This window comes from Taudactylus pleione, unplaced genomic scaffold (genome assembly GCF_031769625.1).
Source record: "Taudactylus pleione unplaced genomic scaffold, aTauple2 ptg000738l, whole genome shotgun sequence".
NCBI lineage: Eukaryota > Metazoa > Chordata > Amphibia > Anura > Myobatrachidae > Taudactylus > Taudactylus pleione.
Genome location: NW_028285140.1, coordinates 1,065,038 through 1,081,514, shown reverse-complemented (window position 1 = coordinate 1,081,514; position 16,477 = coordinate 1,065,038).

Sequence of the window (16,477 nt, the reverse complement as noted above, 5' to 3'; positions counted from 1 at the left end):
GCAGAGCTCAAGGAGGCGGAGCTTCTCGGGCTTCGGGCTTCGGGCACTATTGTGATGGGAAGAGCAGCAGTCACCAGCATCAGGTAAGGAAGTTTTTTTTGTTTTTTTTAAATAGTGCTGCTAAGGGGGGATGTTTGTAAATGATGCTTGTGATAGTAAGGGGGGAGAGGGGAGTGTGTAACTGGTGTTGGTAGGGGGGGGATTGTGTAACTGGTGCTGTGATGTTGGGGAGGGGGGGATGTGTAACTGGTGCTTTGGTGTTAAGGGGGGGATGTGTAACTGGTGCTTTGGTGTTAAGGGGGGGATGTGTAACTGGTGCTTTGGTGTTAAGGGGGGGATGTGTAACTGGTGCTTTGGTGTTAAGGGGGGGATGTGTAACTGGTGCTTTGGTGTTAAGGGGGGGATGTGTAACTGGTGCTTTGGTGTTAAGGGGGGGATGTGTAACTGGTGCTTTGGTGTTAAGGGGGGGATGTGTAACTGGTGCTTTGGTGTTAAGGGGGGGATGTGTAACTGGTGCTTTGGTGTTAAGGGGGGGATGTGTAACTGGTGCTTTGGTGTTAAGGGGGGGATGTGTAACTGGTGCTTTGGTGTTAAGGGGGGGATGTGTAACTGGTGCTTTGGTGTTAAGGGGGGGATGTGTAACTGGTGCTTTGGTGTTAAGGGTGGGATGTGTAACTGGTGCTGTGGTGTTAAGGCGGGGGGTGTTTAATTGGTGCTGGGGTGTTTGTCCCGCCTCTCTGGCCCTTTCCGATAAGCTTTTGTGTTCTTATATCTGCCTCTACAACTGCCAGCTCTCCTCTCCGGTCCCAGTGGCCGGGCATAGTGTGCATGCACTGCACAGAAAATGTCTGCCATACACAGAGGTACCCCAGCCGTTCCTCCTATACAATCTTTCCCACCATCCTCTTTGCCATTCCTGCCTTTGCCCCCTCCCCATATCTGTACCTCTTTACCATCTTTCCTCTGCCCCTTCCCCATATATGTGCCTCTGCTATTTCCCAATATTTGTGCCATGCTCAGACTACCCAACTTATTCTGCCCACTCCCTATCTGTACATTAGCCCCTTCCCCATATTTGTGCCTCTGCCCTTCCGTATCTGTGCTTCTGTCCCCCCTTCACTTGTATGATGTGTGGTGTAGGGATACAGTCAGAATGCCGGCACAAAGGATACCGGCGCCGTATCCCGAGGCCTGTCAGAATCCCAGCACCAGCACCTTGACGACCGGCATCCCAAAGGTTATGATTAGGGACTAGAGGGGGTTAGGGTTAGGCACGAAGGGGTGAGGGTTAGGTTTCGGGTGCAGGGAGGGGAGGTGGAGAGGAGGTTAGGTTTAGGAACTAGGGGTGAGGTTAGGTGTAGGCACCGGGGAGGGAGGGTTAGAGTTAGGGGTACACAATCGGGAAGCCGGCTGCCTAAATACCGGCAGCCGGCTTCCCGACTGTCATATCCCGGCAAGGGTGAAATGCCGGGCGTCTAGATGTAGACGCCTGACATTTCCCCGACGCCGGGAGACCGGCGCCCAGCATCCCGATCGAAGGGATGCCGGTCGCCGTGAGCGGACAGCCGCGGAGGGTTAGGTTTAGGGCACCCGGGGGGGACTTAGGGTCAGGCACCCCCCCCCCCGGGAGGGTTAGGTTTAGGCTAGGGGGAGGGAGGGTTTGGGTTAGGCACCCCTGGGGGGGACTTAGGGTTAGGCACCCCCCCGGGGGACTTAGGTTTAGGCAGCGAGGAAGGGGGGGTTAGGGTTAGGCACTTAGAGGGGGGATTAGGGTTAGGCACTTGGGGGGGAGGTTAGGGTTAGGCACCCCTAAGGAGGGTTAGGTTAGGCTAGTCAATACTTACCTATCGACAGTCGGGATTTCCAGCGCTGTCGGGCTTCCGCTGCTGGGAACTCTGCTTTGGTCGGCGAGGCGCTGCCGGGAATCGAACCGCCGGGCCATACAGCTGGTGGTATTTCATACTGATTCTGAGTTAGGGTAGAGAGAGGGGGAAGGTTGAGTCACTGCTCAAGGGCTGGTGCTGTGTGCTTGCCCCCCAGGCTAAAATTCACCAGCCAGCCCCTGCTGATAGATATATATGATAGACATTGGGTGTACACACTGATAGATATATATGATAGACATTGGGTGTACACACTGATAGATATATATGATAGACATTGGGTGTACACACTGATAGATATATATGATAGATATCAGTGAAGTCATCCTGTCACATCTCTGAACAGGCAAATCTTGATTAAATCGTCCAGGTTGGTGCATGTACGGACGACCATAGATATTGTTATCGCCCATGCGGGAACGCGCATCATTGGCCGTTGGTTGGTCCTTAGCTGCATAAGAGTTAACAATATGAACGATTTATCGTTAAACGATATCGTTCATAGATATCGTACCGTGTGTACGCACCTTAAGCTCTCGTGGCAACACACAATAAATAACTATAAGCATTTGCAGGTAAAAGCAAAGTCAGTGAAGTGCAAGCTCTTGTGGCAACGTGCATTGAACAACTTTTAGGCCTTTGAAGGTATGCACAGTTCAGTGAAGTGTAAGCTCTTGTGACAACACACGATAAATAACTATAAGCATTTGCAGGTGAAAACAAAGTCAGTGAAGTGCAAGCTCTTGTGGCAACATTGCTTGAACAACTTTTAGGAATTTCAAGCAGAACTTCTGAATGTAGCTGTGATAAACTATAAGAACTGGTGAACAATCAGCAATACATATGCATCTATTAGAGCCTCAAGAAAACTTGGTATGACTCAATTAACTGTAACAACCCTTATCCTGAGGCAGTGGTCTTCTCAGGTGGGCCGGCAGTAGCAAGGCAGCCATGGCGGGGTCTCTTTCTTTCCTCTGTGGGGTCTTCTCTTCCAGCGTCAGTCAGGAGGCAGCAGAAGGGAAGGCCACAGCCTTATAGGGTCCTTCTTCGGTGGTGCCCTTCTCCAGGAGTCCCGTCAGCGGCGCTGTCTTCCCTGCGGTCCCGACGGCGGTGAGCCCAGAGGCAGCAGCAGCACTCCCGTCTTCTGCAGAGCAGGTAAGTGGGGTCTGTGCGTGCGGTAAGGCACCCGGTGACAGTGGAGAGACAATATTACAGGCGGCAGTGTTCCTGAAGTAGGGGCAGAGTCCAGCACTTGTCCGGTGACGGTCTACTTCTCCGTGCCAGGTCCCACAGCGGCACGGGTCTGTCACTCACACACCTCAGTCTGGCAGTAATCCATGTAACTCCCCCCCCCATGGTGTGCAAACTCTTAAGGTGCGTACACACTGGGCGATTAAAGTGGACGACTGAACGATAACGATATTGTTATTGTTCAGTCGTCCACTTTATCGTCCATTTTTTACACCAAAACGATGAACGATAACGAAGACGCGCGTTCCCGCGGGTCGTTCGTCATTATCATTCATCGGGTTAACATGCAGCCCAACCTGACGACGTCGTCAGGTTGCTGCATGTCGGGGAATGGGAGAGAGAGCCCGGCGCTGAATGATATCGTTAATGATATCGTTCAGCGGCTCTGCTCAATGTCATGAACGACATTGAGCACAGCCTGCCGGGGACACACTAGACGATATCGCTCAGGAAGCATATCGTCTAGTGTGTACGCATCTTTATACTGCTCTTCTCTCCCTGGCCATCATCACTGTGGACCTAGCACGGAGAAGGAGCCCTAGTCACTCAAACCTCAGCTGGCAGCATCCCCCCAGGCCCCCTGACCCACCTGAGCTGTATTTGCAGATATAAAGTGTGTGACATCTGTGTAACTTTTTCGCCAAAGCCTCATTTTATCGCTACTACATACAAGGGCCTGTTATTCCCCAGCTACACCTGTGCTCAAGCAGCAGCTCACCTGTGACTTTTCTTCCGTGATACAAATAGTTCAGCAAAGACACTTAGGGGCACATTTATCAATGATCGCCTTTACAAGGTATTCAGGTAACGCAGCTGATCGCTTTGCTAAATGCGATCTCTTCAGACGGATATATCATCCGGGACATGCAGGGACACAGGCTCCGAAAGGAACCCGTCCATGTGATGTCTCCGGAGAGCGTCCAGCCAGCGCAGCGGGTGGTGCGCAGTCCCGGGGACTGCACATGCACATCTGCCATAGCCGGGGAGGGTTCCGGCAGATACCTCCACCAGCTAATAGTGCGCATTGTAGCCCATAGGCTACAGCGTCTAACGCCATCTTCACATGGCGTCAGCTGCCGGGGCCAATATCTGGAATGCACCGATATTGATATATTTGGCAGCATTGCATCCCCCATAGAAACCTATGAGGGAGGCGGCTGCCAGCGGCATGGGAGGGATCACAGCAGGTATCTCTGATATATCTGCGGTCACTCCATAATACATCCGGGGGATACTTAGTATTTGAGGTAAACCCCTAAAGACGAGTGTTTTCGGGGATTTTACCTCAAATACACTTTGATAAATGGGCCCCTTAGGAGTATATTTACTAAAGTGCAGGTTTTTAGAAGTGGAGATGTTGCCCATTGCAACCAATCAGATTGTACTTAACATTTAACTAGCACCTTCTAGATAACAGCTAGAATCTTATTGGTTGCTATGGGCAACATCACTTTTAAAAAGCTCACTTTAGTAAATGTACCCTTGGGTCCGGTCCGGCTCGCCTAAGTGACTCAGGGGCCCCAGTAACACACCGCCCCAAGGGTACCCTGCCCGGCCACTCGAGCCACCAATGAAAGAAGGCATTTTTCCCGGGTAAAACGGGTTGCTGGCCGGATGACATCATCTCCCTTGGGCTGCACATGCTCAGTAGGTAACAGGGAGAGAGGGGGTCAGTAAGAGGTCAGTGTAGCCTGCAGTTTTATCTAATAGTATGCGAAGGCTGGATAAGCGTGAGAATCACTAATGGTGCGTACACACTGGGCGATTAAAGTGGACGACTGAACGATAACGATATCGTTATCGTTCAGTCGTCCACTTTATCGTCCATTTTTAACACAAAAAAGATGAACGATGACGACGACGCGCGTTCCCGCGGGTCGTTCGTCATCCTCGTTCATCGGGCTGACATGCAGGCCAACCTGACGACCTCGTCGGGTTGCTGCATGTCAGGGAATGGGGGAGAGAGCCCGGCGCTGAACGATATCGCTAATGATATCGTTCAGCGGCTGTGCTCAATGTCATGAACGACATTGAGCACAGCCTGCCGGGGACACACTAGACGATATCGCTCAGGGAGCATATCGTCTAGTGTGTATGCACCTTAAGATATACTGCGTTTTTTGCTGTATGGATGTTGATGACAGCCTTGTTGCTGGACAGATTAAAGGCTGTCTGGTCAGCTGGTTGGATGAGCCAATGATATTGCTTGAGGGAGTGGTCTGATGAGCAGTATATAGAGGCTCGTTTGCATGTCAGACAGCCTCTTGTTTTCGGGATCTTTGAAACAGTAGTTTCCCCCTTTTCTGTATATTACTTCTACCTTGTTATTCCTATTGCATGCCTTTTATTTCCCCACCAATTATATACCTTACCACTGTGCCATCCTGCAAGCAAAAAATATGGTAGTTGCTCAATCAGCTTAATATACTACAGGTGCTTGTAAAGGGCGGGGGTTTACACTGAACACAGAAAAAAGAAAATTGCCCCCCAGCACACTGCATACACAAACGCATAGAAAAGTGAAAAAATATTCTATGTGAATTAAGTGGTGATGCCATGAGCAAGGTCCAGCCAGAACAACCCCGGGGGCCCCACTCCCAAACGCTCACCCCAAAATAATTATTGCTACATAATAGTAGCACCCACTCTGGGTCATATAATAACAAATTGGTGTACTGCATGGTAACAGTACATGTATGAGCTGAGAGCTAACTTACCTTGGAGGTACCCCAAAAAACCTCCACATGGCACTATAAGGATCAGCACCTCCTTTATACATTTATACACACTGTACAGGCCGCTCTGCCCCACCCCATCTGCCTCCTTTCCATGCGTTCTTACACACCACCCCTCTGCGTGGGGGCTTATTTCTCCCACCTGCATCGCTCAACCCCCCCCCCCCCTCCTCCACTTGATTGGGCTCCCCCATGGCTGCAGGCCCCGGTTTAATCCCCGGCAGCACAATGCGGCATCACGCGCCTGCGGGAGCTTCCGCGGCTCCCGCTGGCGCTCATTTGCCTCCATCCAGCACCCCCCCTTCACCCTCAGCTCCGGCGGGGGGTGCACTCCCGCCGGTGCTCAGTTCCCGGCGGATCAACCGTTCACCCGCGCCAGCGGGTGCTTCCTCGGCGCCCGCTGGCGTCACTTCACCCTGCTCCCAAGCCCCCCTTCATCCCCACTCTCGGCGGGGCGACGTCTCCTGTGCCCCGCCGGTTGTTGTCTGTCTGCCCCCGCCGTGAGCCCAGCTCCTTCCAAGCCCTTCCACCCGCCTACCCCCCCCCACGCCCCTTTTTCTTCCCCACAGCAGCTATCCTCCTCCCCTTCTTGTCCGGCAGTCCCGGCGGCCATTTCCTATGGCGGCCATTTTGAGCCCACCTTTGCAGTGGGAGCTCAGCATCAACATGCAGCCTCATGCGTTTTATGAGCTGCGTTGGCAGCTGTATTTCCACTGCTGCCCTCAGCCAGCACCCCCCCCTTTTCATTTTGTTCTTTTCTTATCCCCTGCCCCTCCCCCCCCACCTCCTATCATATTTTCCCAAACCCCTCATTTCCCCTATCATGGGCTCAGGTTCATTGTGCTCCTTTCCCTCCACCCCCCCCCTCCCCTATTTTTTCTTATTTCCTGCTGCCCATCCTTCCTCTGGCTAACTCTCCTTGCTCCTTCATTCATACCTCCTTATAATAATTTTCTATCCATCATCCTTCCAACCTTTTTGGTCCCATGTTTCCCCCCTGGCTTCACCCCTGTCTCTCCCCCTATGCTGTGTCTGCACCTCCTTCTCCTGCTCACCTTTTTCCTTTAGTTACAGGTCGGCCTGGCTCCGCGGGCTCCTCAAGATAATGCAGTAGTTCGTGCGACTACTGTTTAAGTGCGGTGGCTAGTGATCCTGTGCGGGTTGCGTCTGCCATGGTAGTCAAGCCGGCGGCCTCCGCACGTGAAAACATTGAAGATGTCGCCTCGCAGTCGCATTGGAGAAGAGGTTCTGGGTCCACCTGGTGCTGGTGAGTACGATTGTGTCAGAATTTTTTTCTATGACTTCAATTTTTTGTTTCTCATTTCTGTTTTCCTGGCGCACCCATGTAAGATTGACGGGAGGGTTGCGCAGCGGTTAGGCAGGGCTTTAGGCGATAATTTCAGGGAGGCTTATAGCACGGGTGCAAGGGTTAGGAAACCATGATTATGTGCAATGTGTGAATTCAGCTTTTTCTGCGTGCTTGGCGCTCCAGCGAATAAGGATCCGCAGAAGTCAATTTGCTAAATTTTCTCACTAATTATGGGATGTCATGGGGTGGAATCAGGTTCCGTAGACGAGTGTCGCAATTTGTGTGAATATAATAATTTGGTTATATTGCATGCTCAGCTTTGCTGGGGCTATTTGGCGAGCGGATTTCAGAACATGGGTGGTTATATTGATGCATCTGTGTTGTGTTTACATGTTGCCTAGTCCAGAAATGTGGCATGGGGTGATTTTATGCCCAAGGCGGGCTGAAACAGGACGGTTAGGGGGTTATGCCCTTCGGGGGAAACAGATGTTTAGTTTTGATTAGGGTACTTGTAGCAGCTTCGACCCTCCTTGGTCACGGTTCGCCTCGCATTGCCCTTCGTGTTGGGGGTGGGCCTGGTTGCATGGGCGACCGGGGGCATGTTTCGCCAGTTATGATTCCCGATGCCCCCGGGGGCCCGGGCTGCTGGCCCCCCCCTCTTAGGCCCCGGCTGTGCGAGTGGGCTCCTGTCCAAGGATAGCCGACGTGAATGGGAGATTTTAGCTCTCTGCTGCAGGGTTAGCCTTAAGGGAGCTAGTCAGGCTCTACCGACACCTTTGTTTAGCGGCTTTTCCTCTATGGTTATAGCTACCTTTGGTAGGTAGTAATTTTGGTGGTTGCAGGGTTTTTTCATTCGTTTTCGCTTCTTTGGTATAGCCTCTACTTGACAGGACACCACGTAGTTTGCATTTTGTCGTGTATTATAGAGGTTTACTGGTCAAGGTTTGGAGCGGGGGTGTTGCTGGGCGGATGAGGTGCCTTTTCTCGTTTCCGCCTTGCAGGATCTTTGTCTCTCTCCAGTGGGGTGGCCCCCACGCAGGTTGCGGGTGAGTTTCGGTTAGTGCAGCATTCATCATATATATGGTGGTATCCTATTTATTGATATGCCCCGTTAATTATGCCGTCCTCGCAGGTCCTTTAGAGCAGTTGCTGCTTTTTGACTATTTTTGGTTTTAGTTCGCATTTTTTTTGGTTAGGGACTTTCTGGTTACGTTTATTCTGGGTCAGCTTTTCGTTTGTTGTCTTGCACTTGGGGGCCGGGCAACGCATGGGATTTCAGTGGGCTTCCGGTGAATTAGCGAATGTTTGCCCTCGGACGGTGCGGGTTCCGACTCCTGATGCAGGAAATCCATTTTCTTATTCATTGGTTTGTCGTGCCGGCACTGAACAGGTCGGTTTAGCACATCATCTGGGCTGATTTCTCTTCATGTGTGCTGGAAGGAGTGACGTCTGTTCGGACCTCCTCTTTTATGCGCAGTCTCCTTTTTTCCGGTTTTTGGGATTATAGTTACATATGACATGATTCTAGGTTTTGTGTCCTTTGTCTGTTGGAGATCGAGATAGTCATGGTAGCAGGTTATGGCTGTTTGGTTGGTTTTGTAGTGTAGTGGGAAGTGGACCGCATACCATCCTAGACATTTAGGGTTTGCGTTTCAGTGGAAACATTATTTATATAGATATATATATATATATATATATATATATATATAAAAACTTAAAGTGACTGCTTTTGTAAGTTGTTTGCTTAAATTGCAGGTTGTTTATAGGTTTACACAGTTGTAGGGAGCACTTAGTTGTTGGGGATAGGTTACTGTTTCAATTTAACGGTTTAATAATTAGGCCTTCAGTGGCAACTTGTGCCGCCAAATTTTTACCAATGTGGCTAGCTAGAATTTTTGGTTTACAGTTGGTCGGAAATTTTTCTGCGCGGATTATTCGATGCAGGTTTTACAAGTAATTGTTTATTTTGTAGCCTTTCCCAGTTGTCGTGGCCGTATATACATATGGCCAGCACTTCTGAGTTTTGGAATTAACTTCTAGTGCGACAGAATTGGTTTTGGCTCATGCCATCAACAACCGAAGCTCGTTCTTAATGCGTTTCTGCATTGTTCAGTTTTGTGCGTTCACTTTCCTAATGTTAGATTCCGAACATACAATTTTGCACTGTGGCCCTTAGTTCCAAGGATATCACGGCCGTATCGTCTGCCTGGCAAGTTTGGCGAGCTTATGGTGCTCATCCACCTTCGGTGGGTAAGTTTTTCATTACTCGCTTTACTTTTTTGTTTCCGTGCAGGGTGGGTCCAAAGCCCCTGCGGCGGCGGCGCCAGTGGGTTTCCCGTGCCATATAAGCTCAAAGGTATTTGTACAAACCCAGTCATTTATTTCAGGCCGGGTCGGGGGTTTCCCGCTCGCGGCGTTTCCTTTTGGCCCATTTATGCGCAGCTTTTTATACATTGTGCGCAGCTTTTTATACGTTGCTTGCGTCCGGGGTCAAGTAGCTTCCGACGGTTGCGAGGCCTCGCTTTCACATTTCAAGTTTTCAGCTGCCTTTAGTTAGTTACTGCCAATAAGGCATCTTCATTGTTAGGGTTTTTGTATAAGATATTGTTTTCAGGATACCAGTGCTGTCTTTCCAAGTTTTCAGGGTTGTTTGGGTTCGTTTCTCTGCTTCAGCTTCTAGTACTCAGTTCCTTCAAATGGGGGCAGCTATTGGCGCAGCGATTGCGGGTGCATTTCCTGCGAAGTTTCAATGTTCAAACGGCTGCCTATGAGACACAACTGTTGCAGCTTGAGCTAGTTGCGCACCTGGCGCCAACCTGAAACGTTGTTTACCAACCAATCGCTGAACAACTAGCGTTCAACAATTGGGGGGTGGTGAAGGGATTTTTTAATTTTTCCTCCCGGGAGCCTTGATCCGGCCCAATTTGGTTCACGGGTAGCTTTTTTAGTTTTTCCCCCTTCACTCGGGTTATTTGTTTCCCCTATCATGCCTCCCTGCTAGTTAGTTGCTATGTATTTTCTTAATGTTGTGTCGGGATGGTTGGGGTTTGGTGCGATGCTCATGGTACGGAACTTTGTTGCTCACTGGGATTGCAGCAGTTGATAGTTTGGTTTGAGTATGATGTTCGAGGTTTGGGATAGAGTTCGTGCTTGATTTTCTTGTGGCCTCGGTGGCTTGATAGGATGTGCCTGACTAAGGGGTGTTGCCTGTGAGGAGCAATGATGTGCTGCAGTGGAAGGTGGAGTGATCGTTCGTGGTGAGAAATTTTTCTGTTGGGTTATAAGCCGAAGGGAAGTATTGATGTGATTCGTATGGTGCATAGTTTGTCCTGGAGAATGTTGTGTAAGCATGGTGCGTTGGACACGGCTAGGAAGAAGGTATAAATGAGGTGATCGTTCGTGGTGATAAATTTTTCTGTTGGGTTATAAGCCGAATGGAAGGATTGTTGTGATTTGTATGGTGCATAGTTTGACCTGGTGATTGTTGTATAGCATGGTGCGTTTGACACGGCATGGAAGAAGATATAAATGGGGTGATAGCTCATGGTGAGAAATTTTTTTGGTTGGGATAAAGGCCGAATGGAAGGATTGTTGTGATTTGTATGGTGCATAGTTTGACCTGGAGAATGTTGTGTAAGCTTGGTGCGTTTGACAGAGCAGGGAAGAAGGTGAATTTGTCAGAAGCCTATCATGCTGTGTCATTGGGTGGCTTGGTTGTGAGTCATGGCTTTTAGTTGGTGATTTAACTCGGTATTTCAATCCCGATGGATTGCATCTTGATCATTTGGATCTGTTTGCTTATTATGGAATTCTTGTTCCGGCCTAGGTCGTTTTGGGTGCTGGGCCAGTTTTCCGTTGGAGTCTCGCTTTGGCGGGAGTACACTGCAGCTCAGTGGCTTTATGTGGCGCAAGATACGTTGTGGGGGCACTTGCCCTCGATGAACCTGGCGAATTTGTGCGGGTGGACCCGGGCGCTTTTGTACGAAAGCGTCTAGGATTGGCCCAGGAGGGAAGTGGGACCCTCACAGCGTTAGTGCGTCTAGAGAGGGGACGTTTCAGTCATTCCCCCAAGTATTGGAGCAATGTAAAAGCTAGAACTGAGTCTGCAGCGTCTCTTTGCCACCCTGGTTAGGTTAATTAATTATAAATAAAAGCTGTGACCTTTTAGCCAAGCTCTTGTTGTCTGTGTCGTTATTTATTAGTTTAAGTTAAGTAAGCTATACAAGGTTGTTAAGAGTTTAGAAGCAATAAACCAATGTATGTCTTATGGACGTCTATTATTCTGCCTTTTATAATGAGTAATAAAATAAATAAAAGACACTGCCGCCTGGGGCAGGGCCGGCAACAGAAATCTCAGGGCCCGATACACTGATGTCTCTGGGGGCATCACCTTCTCACCGCCATCCCCGATCCCGCACATCCCTCCCCTGCATGTGTGATATGTGAAGCATGAGAATGGCAACTGAAAGATATACCAGCAATTAAATGAAGTAAAAATACACTGGGGGAGATGTAAGAAGCGCCGAAGCGGTATCAGCGCACGTTATGTGCGCTGATACTGCTGAGGTATGATCGGGGGGGGTTGCGCGGTAAATGACAGGGGCGCCCCTGTCATTATCGGCGCTGCTATCTACAAGATAGCAGCGCCAATAGCCTGGGCCATGTATGAATGGTCAGATTGCCCGCTGTCGCTATCGACAGCTACAGCCTGGCGATGCCCTATCCCCACAGCAGGGACAGCGCTGTCCCTGCTGCGGTGGCTGCCGGCTCCAGGGTTGCACGCAGGATCTCGCGATACTTGTGAGATCCCGCACATGCTCAGTGGAGCCGGACGGGACTGAGATACAGCACATCACCACTAGGCTGATGCGCTGTGGTCTCTAGCGGGGAGCGCGGGAGGGGGGAGTTATCGCTCCCCGGCTTCGGCCGATGAGATGTTTATAAAACTCATTGGTAGTGCTTCCTGCTTCGCGTCGGTAAAGAGGCAAAACAGGAAGCGATATAGCGGCACGATAGATGCCGCTATAATACTGTACATCTCCCCCACTATGACTTACCACACTGTGGGGCCTATTCATTAACACATAAATATCGATGGAGGTAATTAGGTTTAGAACTGGCATGGAGTTCTACCTAATTACCGGAGGAATTCATCATTCCTCCTCCCTATAACTATCTATTCCCAAAAGCTGTCATTTTTGCGATGACAGCTTTTTGGAAAATAGATACTTTTCCCTGCCTACATCCCAGTCCTCCGTCTCCATCACCCACCTCTGCACTGCAGTACTCTGCAGGGAACTGTCCCCCGGCGTTTAGCACCCCTCCACTGCCTGCTCCATCCACTGTTGCTGCTGGCAATGCCTCTGCCGACCCCCTTCCCCTCCTGCCCCCGGATCTTCTGTCCTCCGTAAGTTAGCAGGTCCCACGACCCCCAATTGCAGGACACTGTGCCCCGGCGGGCTCTTCTCTGCTGCCCGCACCAATTCAACGTTGCCGCCCTCCACCTTCCCGGAAGGTAGCAGGTCCCCCAACCCCGCCCGGTCTACCTGGACATGTAGGTATTTTCTCAATGCAGCCGGCAGGGAAATGCTATCCTGCACTGGCTGAGGCTCCGTGCTATGTCCCCGGTGTTGTTTGGAGCTGGGCACCGACGAATGGAGGCTACAGGCAGGAGGAGACTGCGTATATATATATATAGTTTTTTAAAGTACTATTCTTCTTTCTCCCACTGCTACATGCTGCTGCTGCCGGGAAGTCTCTCCTCTGTTGCCCGGTGGCACTTATAAGTGCTTCTTCAATCAAATGTTTAGAGTAAATAAAAACAGTTAATTGAAGAAGCACTTAAGTATACTGGTGCACAGAGGGGAGACGCTTCCTGCCAGCAACACCATGTAGCAGCGGAGATAACACACAGACCAGCCGGAGCCAGAGGGAGCTGAGGAAGATGGTGAAAGCTGGTAAGTATGTCACTTTCCTACATAAGCTGCCGTGTAGACGGCAGCTTGTGTACACTATCGGGGGATATACACCACCTGAGAGTGGCGTAAGCAACACCATCAGATTCCGAAAATACTTAATTTTCGGTATTTGATGAATAGAGTGTGGAAATTAACACAGACGAACTTAAACAGGAGATATCGGGTTATATCTCCTGCGTTAAGTGTGTTAATGAATACCAAAAAACGGTATTTAAGGAAAAATGTCCTTAAAACCGTTAGTTTGGTATTGATGAATAGGCCTGTGCCTCTCTGTCATGGATGATACAGGCTGTAGTTCTTGTCTGCCGTCTCTTCCAAGGTTTTCTTGATGACAGTGCTGTGGATGCCTCAGGGGTAGGAGGAAGGGTGTCTGCAGCCAGTCAACCTCAGTACTCATCACCTTCCTCATATTCAGCCTCTCATCACCATCCCCCGTCCCCAGCCCCCATCACCTATTGTCCCAGCTCCATTAACCTTCCTCTGCCTCCTTCACCTTCCTCCGTCCCTAGCACCCATCACCTTTCTCTGCCCCAGCCCCCATCACCTTCCTCTGCCCCCATAAACTTCCTCTGCCCCCTTCACCTTCCTCCATCCCTAGCCCCCATCACCTTTCTCTGCCTCCTTCACCTTCCTCCGTTCCTAGCCCCCATCACCTTTCTCTGCGCCTATAATCTTCCTCTGTCCCTAGCCTGTGTGAACTTCTACCCCCAGCACCTTCCTCTGCCCCTTCCTCTTCCTCTATCCCCAGCCCCCATCACCTTCCTCTGCCCCTTCATCTTCCTCTATCCCCAGCCCCCATCACCTTCCTCTGCCCCTTCATCTTCCTCTATCCCCAGCCCCCATCACCTTCCACTGCCCCCAGCCCGTGTCACCTTCTGCTCCTAGCCCCATCTCCTTCCTCTGCCCCTTCTTCTTTCTCTATCCCCAGCTCATATCACCGTCCACTGCCACCAGCCCTTATCAGCTTCATATGCCCCCTTCACCTTCTTCTGTCCCCAGCACCCATCATCTTCCCCTGTCCCTATTCCTCTATCATCTGGGGATCTAGCCACGTCCACTTACAGTACATCACCTCAACGGTAATGTCTAAATTCCCTTCTCCTCAACACCGCAGCATGAGCCTGCCCGACATGCGGCGACATGACCTATGATGTCACATCTAAAGGTCAGGCCTGGGCCGCAGCTGAGCCACCCGGAAGAGCCTGGCGCTGCCCGGGCCTGGCTACAGGGGACTCGGAGCTGGGCGGCCGCAATGGCTCCTGTTGGCCGCAGCCCTCTGGCTAGAACAGAGACTGCCATCCGTGGCCCTGTCCAGTCCTTGGGACTCCTGGGGGCCGGTACGGGTGTCCCCTTAGTCCCCCCCTGTCGCCGGGCCTAGCCTGGGGGGTAAAACTGCACTAACCCTTAGAAGCTATATAAATTGAATCGAGTCCATAGACATACTTGCCAATCTCTCCCTCATTGTCAGGGAGACTCCCTGAAATAGCAGCAAACTTCTTGTCTCACTGAATAGTCTAGCAAACTCCATAATTGCACCTTACCCCCATTATGAAGCTGTTATAATAAAAAAAAATAGAGATCTATACATTCAAATGGGATCATTAGTATAATGTCCCTGCATTGGGTATAAGGCACAATGATCCCTATGGCTACATGTATTTTCTCACTGTGTTTTCATCAACAAATAGATCTTACTAACTGCTTTGGGGCTCATTTACATTTGGATGTAAGTCAGGTTTATGACACGCCTCTCAGATGTAGCAGTACACGCCTATCACATGTATGACACGCCTCTCAGATGTAGCAGTACATGCCCATCACATGTATGACACGCCTCTCAAATGTAGCAGTACACACCCATCACATGTATGACACGCCTCTCAGATGTAGCAGTACACGCCTATCACCTGTATGACACGCCTCTCAAATGTAGCAGTACACACCCATCACATGTATGACACGCCTCTCAAATGTAGCAGTACACGCCTATCACATGTATGACACGCCTCTCAGATGTAGCAGTAAATGCCCATCACATGTATGACATGCCTCTCAGATGTAGCAGTACATGCCCATCACATGTATGACACGCCTCTCAGATGTAGCAGTACATGCCCATCACATGTATGACACGCCTCTCAAATGTAGCAGTACATGCCCATCACATGTATGACACGCCTCTCAGATGTAGCAGTACATGCCCATCACATGTATGACACGCCTCTCAGATGTAGCAGTACATGCCCATCACATGTATGACACGCCTCTCAAATGTAGCAGTACACACCCATCACATGTATGACACGCCTCTCAGATGTAGCAGTACACGCCTATCACATGTATGACACGCCTCTCAGATGTAGCAGTACATGCCTATCACATGTATGACATACCTCTCAGATGTAGCAGTACACTCCTATCACATGTATGACACGCCTCTCAGATGTAGCAGTACATGCCTATCACATGTATGACATACCTCTCAGATGTAGCAGTACACTCCTATCACATGTATGACACGCCTCTCAGATGTAGCAGTACATGCCTATCACATGTATGACACGCCTCTCAGATGTAACAGTACACGCCCACTTTACCGCCACACTCATAGGTGTTACTTTCCCAATCTCCCTGAAATGCTTTTTCAAAAGTAGGCAAATGCGTGTATAGACCCCATTCCCAATGCCTTGTATACATACTAGTGGGGCAAAAAGGGGCCCTATAAAGCACATGGGGAGACCCCTTCCACTTAGGGGTATCACACATTCTTATTTTCCTATCGGTGATATGGTTGTTTAGTAGGTATATTTAAATGTATTATGGTGACAGCCTCATCCCTGCGTGACCTCAGCTGGCAGCATCCCCCCAGACCCCCAGACCCACCGAGGCCTGAGCTGTAATTGCAGATATAACAGTGATTAGTGATTAGTGTGTGACGTCTGTGTAACTTTTCCACCAAAGCCTCATTGTATCGCTACTAAATGCAAGGGCCTGTTGTGATACCTCTAAAGGTGGATACTGTCCCATTCATAAATATGTGTATGTATTCAATTAAAATACACTGTTGTTTTGATAAATAATGTACCATTAGTGTCCATGTGTGTACCCCTCCTCATAGAAGGAGAATGGGGCATGTTGCCCACTCCGGACATAGGGAGCCAATGGGCACATGGTCAGGCACAGAACAGCCCAGTCACAGCAGAGGGGGGAACCCTTTCCCCCCAAACCTACATAGGTGGCCAGTGGACAGAGCGGCGCATGCGGTCGGCGGGAAGGAGCCCAGCACGCGACTGCTGATATAAAAAGGGACTGCCGCAGGGG